At 43.1% G+C, this 9903-nt stretch overlaps 1 long non-coding RNA gene across 1 annotated transcript in view; it reads right to left on the bottom strand.

The window, feature by feature from the left end:
- Window positions 1-359: 359 nt before the first annotated feature.
- The window catches only part of LOC132859005 (uncharacterized), a 38335-nt gene continuing 28791 nt past the window's right edge, over window positions 360-9903 (bottom strand). Inside the window, exons 2-3 of the long non-coding RNA XR_009649700.1 lie at window positions 1170-1375; window positions 360-581 (exon numbers count right to left, since the gene is read on the bottom strand). This is a non-coding gene — a long non-coding RNA (uncharacterized LOC132859005). The remainder of the gene's footprint in view (window positions 582-1169; window positions 1376-9903) is intronic.

Below are 9903 nucleotides of genomic sequence, written 5' to 3'. Positions count from 1 at the left end.
CGTTGTTTTGCTTCACAAAACTGCTAGAAAATAAAAAAAAAACTAATAAAAAAACAGCAGTGTTGTAATAAAAAAAGATTTACTTTGTACAGAAGTAAATTATTTAAGAGCAAAAAAGAAGCTAAATTAAATAGTAGTATCTACAAAGTGTAATATATACAAATAGAAAAACGTAAATAGACATGTAAAAATACAATAAAATGTTTTATTCAATATTATTTAAACTTAAAATAATGAAAATAAAAAAAAACTCATAATAATCATCAATTCCAGCTTAGAAAAATTTACATATTTTAAAAAAATTTATATATTTACATATCTCTAAAATAAATGAATTAAGCATGAAACTGAGTGGGGAGTCTGTAAAAAAATAAAAAAAGTATTTACAAAAAATAATTTTTGAGTAATGTAAAAATACAAAAGTTAAAAAAAATACAGAAAGAAAGAAAAAGAAAGAATGATTCCCATGATACTACAGTAAGTATCATAAACCTCTGGCAACGACTAACAGGGGAGGCACCAACAATCACCTCACGGTCCTCACAGAGATTCATCATGGCAGATGGCAAGGTAACACCAAGCTGTGGAGAAAAGGACGGTCAGCTATAAGTGGCATGAAAAAGAGTGTAGAGTGGATACTTACATAATGAAGGACGCCCACCTAGCCTTCCCACTTATAGCTGGGTTGGACTTTGACGACTACAGGAGCCATGCTGCACAGCACAGTGGCACTTTATACATACTATACACACACCATACAACACAGACACTTTAAGGACAATCATTAAAATCCATAAGCATTTATGTATATAAAGAATACACAGTTAAAGAATAAAACACAAAGGAGTGTGCTGTTATAGGAAAATAATCAATGGCAGGGTGGTGTGTTGTGTCAGCACAAAGTCACACTTCTCAACAGGACTTGATTCTAATAACATCATGTCCTAAAATGTTTTGTTCCTATTATACTGTAGAACATTGGAAGCGAGTATATTTTTACAACACCGGAATGCGGCATTTTATGGACAAAAATAAATAAATAAATAAATAAAAATACATTAAATCAGTGACTGTTACAAAGTGTATAATGTGCAGTTATATAAACTTATTAGAAACAGTCGTTTAACATGTTCACAAAAGCTTCGTCTATGCAATGCTGGCAAACTGACCGTGTGAAATAACATGCAGTGTCCAATGCGAGACTGCACATCCTCAGGGCCGGCGTTGCACGAGTCGTCCCTCAGAAGGCTCCAGGTGCCTGCTACAGACCGCTGAACTGTGGCTCTGACTTGTGTCCGTCGTCAACACTGCCATTACACGTCAAAATCCGACCACCAAACGTGTAGATCATGTGCTTCTCAGAGTCCATGCACATCTACAAGAGAAAAAAGTGTTTTGTTTATTTGTTTTGGTTCTTTTGGTTATTTGTTTTTGGGATGGTACTCATTCTTCTTCCTCCAAACATCTTTAGTGGAATTATGACCAAAAAGTTCTATTTTGGTCTCATCTGACCACATGACTTTCTCCCATGACTCCTCTGGATCATCCAAACAGTCATTGGCAAACTTAAGACGGGCCTGGACATGTGCTGGTTTAAGCAGGGGAACCTTCCGTGCCATGCATGATTTCAAACCATGACGTCTTAGTGTATTACCAACAGTAACCTTGGAAACGGTGGTCCCTGCTCTTTTCAGGTCATTGACCAGCTCCTCCCGTGTAGTTCTGGGCTGATTTCTCACCTTTCTTAGGATCATTGAGACCCCACGAGGTGAGATCTTGCATGGAGCCCCAGTCCGAGGGAGACTGACAGTCATGTTTAGCTTCTTCCATTTTCTAATGATTGCTCCAACAGTGGACCTTTTTTCACCAAGCTGCTTGGCAATTTCCCCGTAGCCCTTTCCAGCCTTGTGGAGGTGTACAATTTTGTCTCTAGTGTCATTGGACAGCTCTTTGGTCTTGGCCATGTTAGTAGTTGGATTCTTACTGATTGTATGGGGTGGACAGGTGTCTTTATGCAGCTAATACCTCAAACAGGTGCATCTAATTTAGGATAATAAATGGAGTGGAGGTGGACATTTTAAAGGCAGACTAACAGGTCTTTGAGGGTCAGAATTCTAGCTGATAGACAGGTGTTCAAATACTTATTTGCAGCTGTATCATACAAATAAATAGTTAAAAAAAATCATATATTGTGATTTCTGGATTTTTTTTTTAGATTATGTCTCACAGTGGACATGCACCTACGACACAGTGGACATGCACCTACGATGACAATTTCAGACCCCTCCATGATTTCCAAGTGGGAGAACTTGCAAAATAACAGGGTGTTAAAATACTTATTTTCCTCACTGTACATGGCTGATTACATGGTGTATTTTTATATAATGCACTATGGTCTGGATCTTCAGGCGATCACCTGGTGGTCAAACACAAGTTTAGGTCCTCCATCTGCAGAGGTGTCCTCGCTGAGCAGTGTCCACGTGTTAGCATCGATGTCGTACTGGTAGAAGTCGCTTTTCAGAGACTTGCTGTTTTAGACAGAGGAGTCTAAATAGCGTCCCAGCGTGTAGATCTGCCTTCTCTGAGAGTCGATGCACATCTTATGGCACATGTGTGCACTGGGACCATTCTGAGACACACACAAACACACACCACAACTTCACTGCTTACGTTTTACCATGAGCGTCGGAAGCAAATAAAAAGTGGGTCGGGATTTCAGGAACAGGAGCGTGGTCAATGCTGTAGGTAAAACGCGGAATGGAGTTTAATTTATTAGGGCATTCCTCAAGCAGAATGGATTCTATTGGTGGCGCGCTGAAAAAAGACATAAGCGCTGAATAGAGACGGTAAAAGTGGGTGGGTCCTGTCCCACCCACGTATAATGGTTCCGACGCAAATGTATATATTATATATATACACACACACACACACACACACACACATACATATATAGTACAGAACATAAAGTCATGGTGCAGTGAGAAAAGAATTACGTCTCGGCAATGACTCAAATAACTTATTAATAAAGTCATCTGGAATGGCAAAGGAAGCATTCTTGCAGGACTCCCAGAGTTCATCAAGATTCTTTGGTTTCATCTTCAATGCCTCCTCCTTCATCTTACCCCAGACATGCTCAATAATGTTCATGTCTGGTGACTGGGCTGGCCAATCCTGGAGCACCTTGACCTTCTTTGCTTTCAGGAACTTTGATGTGGAGGCTGAAGTATGAGAAGAATTTGCCCTCTCCTGTGGTATGTAATGGGCAGCAAGAATGTCTTGATACCTCAGGCTGTTGATGTTGCCATCCACTCTGCAGATCTCTCGCACGCCCCCATACTGAATGTAACCCCAAACCATGATTTTTCCTCAACCAAACCTGACTGTTTTCTGTGTGAATCTTGGGTCCATGCAGGTTCCAATAGGTCTTCTGCAGTATTTGCGACGATTGGGATGCAGTTCAATAGATGATTAATCGGAAAAATCAACCTTCTGCCACTTTTCCACAGTCGATCCTTCCTGCAAGCTGTGGGCCTTGGCAAATGCAACATGATTTTTTAGTTGTTGAAAAAGGGCTGGCCCTAGACAGTCGAACCAACAAACGGTCCTCTCGAACAGTTGTCTTACGAGGTCTGCCTGACCTGGGCCTGTCATGAACTTCACAGTTTTCTTTAAATCTTTTTCTTATCCTCTCCACTTGACGTTTAGATACATTAAAGATGTAACAGGAGACAGGAGACTTGGTCTTCAGGCTCTTGATGATCAGCACTTTGGTCTGTGGTTGATTCTTTGACATGCTGTCAGAGGTCAGGATGCATTTCAAATGACGGTTGGGTGTGCTGGGGTTCTTCTACACACCTGGGAATGTGTTAATTACAGAATTTCTCACAGGTGATGCTTTAATCTGTGATTGGTTGAATCCTTTAAAGATGTGACAAGACTTTTGTCTAAGCAAAGTCTGACCTTTCTGTCCTGATTAAATAATTAAAAGTCAAGGCATGATAAGATTTTATTTTGGTAAAGTAGGCGTAATCTAGAGGCCTTTGTCTTTCACATAAGCCACTTCTAAATCCAAATGATCAACTAGAAGTTATTATTTGTTGTTCCAACTTGGATAGGCGACAAGACTTTTGTCAGCTAGTGTAGAGCAAATGTAAAAAAATCATAGTTCAAATGCCACGTGCTTTTTTTCTTCCTTCTCTCAAAATATCAGGCTTTTCTTATGTAGATCAGACGTATGCCCAGCGCACACAGCTCTTTGACACACTGGTAAACTTCTTCCAAAACAAACAAAAATGAATGAGTGTTATTTTGGTTGTTGTTAGTGGAGTTGTTGATATTTTGGTTGTTGTTACTGGAGTTGTTTCTGGAGTTGTTGTTACTGGAGTTGTTACCGGTGTGGTTATTCCTGGAGTTGCCATAACGGATATTCCTGGTATAGTTGTCTGGTCGGATCCTTTTCCATTCGGCAGCCCAACTTTGGCAACAAAAGAAACAAGATAATGTAATAGATTTATACACTTATACACTTAATAAGCACTATACATGTACAGCATTACATTTAAGCTTATTAAAATTTTTCTATATGTTCTAATAAGAATATGGCATATTATGTTCCCATAATATAAAAAATTACATCGAATATTTTGTATTAAATAAATAAATAAATTGACTTTGTTCATACATTTTTTATTCATTATGTGGATTTTTCTTTTTAAGGTTTACGAATTATAACATTCATAAGCAATGGAATTCCATAAAACATTATATCATAGCATGCATTACATAATCTGTGGTACCATCTCAACTTGGCAATGATATTATCAAGAGTTAAAAAAAAAAAAATTATTATGCTGCTGTCTGCAAAATCAAACATCAAAGAAAATTACTTAAAAGATAAAAGTATAAAAATAAAGGCTTTATAGCTATGATTGTCAGTTTCTTTTTACATATTGTGGATGTAAAAAAAAGTTATACAGCTGAAAATTTTGACAGAACTAGCCAGCAGAAACTCAACCAGCTGGCATTCCTGTTAAATGTGCTTCAGAATGAATCTTGAATGCCCACCGAAGTAATGGTTTCCAACTAGGAAGTGGAATTTTATGTGGAGAACACAATATTATATGAAACATGGCCACTCTTGGAACATTGGTCAGCCAATCAAATCAGTGAATTGGAATTAGCTGTTGTTTGATCTGAACACACTTACCAACTGAAGGTGTTTTGGTGGCACTGGTTTGTGGAGTATATTGATCTTTGCTTTGAGATTCGGTTTTAACTCCGGTACTGGTGGCTGTGATGCTATTTCCTGTAGTAGGAGCAATGGTGGTAGCATCACTGGTGATTTTATTTTCTGAATCAGGGTTTTTGATGATTGTTGATGTTACAGTAGTGTTTCCAGCAGAAGTAGTTGATGCTTGTGCTTTATTTTCATCACCATATGCACCTTGGAGGAAAAAAGCAAAAGCAAACCATCATTAGTGCTTACATTAGCATGGTTTGCAATATGAGTTGTCAGTTTGTGTCTTTCTTATTTGTAACCATACATATTTGTAAAATTCTGCTAGATTTTTAACTCTTATTAAACTATGAACGTATTCAGGGTTATGAAACTTGCCATACACGCCAGGGTTTCTTTTTTTCAAAAAGTGGACCTTTTTGCAGTTTTTCTCCTCCTTTTGTATTTAATTATGATGTATAATAAATTATAAATACTTAATTTTGGTCACCTTTTATGCACTAATCTGTGCTGGATTAGCTTGTCTGCTGTTACCTTAACAAGCACGCTTTTTGATGCACCTAAATTATTTACTGCATTGTTGTCAAATCGCTTCCTCATGTACCACCTTTGTCGGTCCATACACAGTTCATAAGTTTAAAGACCACACAAACAACAGAATAGATTTAATGAACTTTACTGAAGTATTAATAATAATTATTTTCATCATCATTTCTTGACTCTCTGTCAATGCCTCTTTGCTTGTTGCTGTATTTGTCTTGACACTTATGGATTTAGTACACTGGTCAGTTCCAATCTTCTTGGGTGCAATTATTACGTAACTAGTACGTCATGTGTTAGCTGGGTAGGCATCATAAATCAATTAATATACACTAATCATCAGGGGCGATTCTAGAATTTTCATTTTAGGGGGTCTCAGCCCCCAGGGTAGGGTTTTATAGTACTAATCTTATTGTAATCCACTATTCCATTGTATTCCTTGTATTTCACAATAATACACAATAATATGTTTTACATTTTAAAAGGTCAATTAAAATAAATCATGGTCGTTTTCTAAAGTATGTTTTCCTGGGTGTTAATCGCTGCATTTTTGTTGGAAGAAAAAACAACTATCACACTGTGATAAGGGGTGATAGATATCACACTGTGATGCGAAGACGCATTGGATGAGAAACCGAACTGTGTATTGGTCCAGTAAACTGCAATTACAAGAACTGCACCGATGCAGATGTCATATCATAGCAATCCATCAGTAAAAGCACACACACCTTGTACTCTCTGATGTTCGATCTGCTCGGCGTCCCTGCGGATTGAAAAACGCGTTGAATCCACGCAGACTCAGTTCAGGGGAGGAGCCGAAACATGACGCAGCTTGTCGCCGCTTCAAATGCGTTTTTAAATGGGACTGAAGCGATCAAAAAATAATTAATCAAATAATTTTTTAGGGGGGCTGGGAAGAAGTTAAAGCCCCCCTAAAAAGGGGCTAAAGCCCCCCTAAAAAGGGCCTACTGTAGTGACGCCCCTGCCAATGGTTCGAACCACCCAGTGATGACCTTTTCGAGGTGTATTGGATCAAATTGAAAGTTTTACTACACTGCTTTAGTGTGATTGTTATTTTTGGTTCTCTGTAGAACCGTCAGCTTTTGATTTCTCAGTTTTGTTACCACAATTGATGGGATAATCATTTTGGTCCTAGAGTTCCAGTCTGTAGTCAAGTCTCTTTTACACAAAAAGTGACAACATAATGATGACCCATCCTGTACTCTCTCACTACTACTCAGTGAGCTGGAAAAGGGAAAGAAAACTGCTAGAGTCCAGTACTGGGCCGAGATCCGGTGGTTAGAAACCTCAGCTCTAGGACATTAAAACACTGTGGGTGAAATTTCAGGAGAAATCTTACACAACTTTTAAACAAATTCTCTCCAAGGTCTTGGCAGCATATTTAGCTGGGACTCTAAGCTACCTGCATGCGGCTGTTTGTGGAAAGTGTCAGGAGCACTCAAAAGAGCCATCAGTTAAAATGTTCCTTAGGAAACCAAAAATGGTTCACTCTAGAGAACCTCTTTTTTTTTTGGTGCTTTTAAGGAGAATGTAGGTAGTCGCTTGATGACTTATTTTTTCCGTTTTACAAATGAGATGTTGCACATTGCAAAGTGGTTTGAGTGTTCTAGGTCTTGCTCAATAATAAACTAATATATACATAACACTTTGTCCTCAGTAATTCTATTCGCACAGTTCCGATGAAAACAAGAGAGAAAATAAATATTAGTCCATCCATCCATCCATTTTCAACCGCTTATCCGGGGCCGGGTCGCGGGGGCAGCAGTCTAAGCAGGGACGCCCAGACTTCCTTCTCCCCAGACACTTCCTCCAGCTCTTCCGGGGGAATACCGAGGCGTTCCCAGGCCAGCCGAGAGACATAGTCCCTCCAGCGTGTCCTAGGTCTTCCCCGGGGCCTCCTCCCGGTTGGACATGCCCGGAACACCTCCCCAGGGAGGCGTCCAGGAGGCATCCGAAACAGATGCCCGAGCCACCTTAGCTGACTCCTCTCGATGTGGAGGAGCAGCGGCTCTACTCTGAGCTCCTCCCGGGTGACCGAGCTCCTCACCTTGTCTCTAAGGGAGCGCCCAGCCACCTTGCGGAGGAAACTCATTTCGGCCGCCTGTATCCGGGATCTTGTCCTTTCGGTCATGACCCAAAGCTCATGACCATAGGTGAGGGTAGGAACGTAGATCGACTGGTAAATAGAGAGCTTCGCCTTGCGGCTCAGCTCCTTCTTCACCACAACAGACCGGTACATCGACCGCATCACTGCAGAAGATGCACCAATCCGCCTGTCGATCTCCCGCCCCATCCTTCCCTCACTCGTGAACAAGACCCCAAGATACTTAAACTCCTCCACCTGAGGCAGGAGCTCCCCACCAACCTGAAGGGGGCAAGCCACCCTTTTCCGGTTGAGAACCATGGCCTCGGACTTGGAGGTGCTGATTCTCATCCCCGCCGCTTCACACTCGGCTGCAAACCGTCCCAGTGCACGCTGAAGGTCCTGATTTGAGGAAGCCAACAGGACAACATCGTCTGCAAAAAGCATAGACGAAATCCTGTGGTCCCCAAACCGGACTCCCTCCGGCCCCCGACTGCGCCTAGAAATCCTGTCCATATAGATAATGAACAGGACCGGTGACAAAGGGCAGCCCTGCCGGAGTCCAACATGCACCGGGAACAAGTCTGACTTATTGCCGGCAATGCGAACCAAACTCCTGCTCCGGTCATATAGGGACCGGACAGCCCTTAGCAGAGGGCCCCGGACCCCATACTCCCAGAGCACCCCCCACAGGTCACCACGAGGGACACAGTCGAATGCCTTCTCCAGATCCACAAAGCACATGTGGACTGGTTGGGCAAACTCCCATGAACCCTCCAGCAACCTGGCGAGGGTATAGAGATGGTCCAGTGTTCCACGACCGGGACGAAACCCGCATTGTTCCTCCTGAATCCGAGGTTCGACTATCGGCCGAATTCTCCTCTCCAGTACCCTGGCATAGACTTTTCCGGGGAGGCTGAGGAGTGTGATCCCCCTGTAGTTGGAACACACCCTCCGGTCCCCCTTCTTAAACAGAGGGACCACCACCCCAGTCTGCCAGTCCAGAGGCACTGTCCCCAGCCTCCATGCGACGTTGCAGAGGCGCGTCAACCAAGACAGCCCCACAACATCCAGAGACTTGAGGTACTCAGGGCGGATCTCATCCACCCCCGGTGCCTTGCCACTGAGGAGCTTCTCAACTACCTCAGTGACCTCAGCTTGGGGGATCGACGAGTCCACAACCGAGCCCTCGGCCTCTGCTTCCTCAATGGAAGACATGTCGGTGGGGTTGAGGAGAACCTCGAAGTACTCCTTCCACCGTCCGAGGATGTCCCCAGTCGAAGTCAGCAGATTCCCACTCCCACTGTAAACAGTGTGAGCAGGGCACTGCTTCCCCCTCCTGAGGCGCCGGACGGTTTGCCAGAATTTCTTCGAGGCCAACCGATAGTCCTTCTCCATGGCCTCACCAAACTCCTCCCAGACCCGGGTTTTTGCCTCCGCAACCACCCGGGCTGAAGCTCGCTTGGCCCTCCGGTACCTATCAGCTGCCTCCGGAGTCCCCCGAGCCAACCAGGCTCGATAGGACTCCTTCTTCAGCTTGACAGCATCCCTTACTTCCGGGGTCCACCACCGGGTTCGGGGATTGCCGCCACGACAGGCACCGGAGACCTTACGGCCACAGCTCCGAGTGGCTGCATCGACAATGGAGGCGGAGAACATGGTCCACTTGGACTCAATGTCTCCAACCTCCCTCGGGATCTGGTTGAAGCTCTGCCGGAGGTGGGAGTTGAAGTTCTCTCTGACTGGAGACTCTGTCAAACGTTCCCAGCAGACCCTCACAGTACGTTTGGGTCTGCCAAGTCTGTCCAACTTCCTCCCCCGCCATCGGATCCAACTCACCACCAGGTGGTGATCAGTTGACAGCTCCGCCCCTCTCTTCACCCGAGTGTCCAAGACATACGGCCGGAGGTCAGATGAAACAACCACAAAGTCGATCATCGACCTCCGACCTAGGGTGTCCTGGTACCATGTGTACTGATGGACACCCTTATGCTTGAACATGGTGTTCGTTATGGACAAACTG

This window comes from Tachysurus vachellii, chromosome 16, assembly GCF_030014155.1.
Source record: "Tachysurus vachellii isolate PV-2020 chromosome 16, HZAU_Pvac_v1, whole genome shotgun sequence".
Classification (NCBI taxonomy): Eukaryota; Metazoa; Chordata; class Actinopteri; order Siluriformes; family Bagridae; genus Tachysurus; species Tachysurus vachellii.
Note: the sequence above shows the minus strand (reverse complement) of the source record. Positions and strands in the feature narration are given on the sequence as shown.